Consider the following 435-nt stretch of genomic DNA (forward strand, 5'->3'; position numbering starts at 1 on the left):
GGAATCACTCCAGAGAGACAGTCCATGATCTGTAAGCAAACACGGCACATCCCCACTGAGGTCCCAGGAACCCTGAATGACCATAACTCCAGACCACACTCCCGGTTAAGAGCCAGATGGGGCTGCTGGGTAAACAGACTGGTGCACCTGTGCAACAGGTGAACAGAGACAGGTCAACACCCTCTCCTAGAATCAAGGTCACTGCAAAGGCGGTGCCCATCTCTGCTCCAGGTGAGTCAGGGGCCGCCCACCGGCAGGCCGGGCTCTTAGGAAATTGGGTCAAGAATCTCAATACTTATAGTCTGGAAGTGCCCAAGACAGGTTTGGCCAGATGCCTGCCCCAGAAAACAGCCTGCAAAACCTACAAGGAGGAGTGGACTTTAGCGAGGCTTTTGCCATCACAACCAAGCGCTGTGAAATAAACACGATGCAGTT

This window comes from Galeopterus variegatus, unplaced genomic scaffold, assembly GCF_000696425.1.
Source record: "Galeopterus variegatus unplaced genomic scaffold, G_variegatus-3.0.2 Scaffold14764, whole genome shotgun sequence".
Classification (NCBI taxonomy): Eukaryota; Metazoa; Chordata; class Mammalia; order Dermoptera; family Cynocephalidae; genus Galeopterus; species Galeopterus variegatus.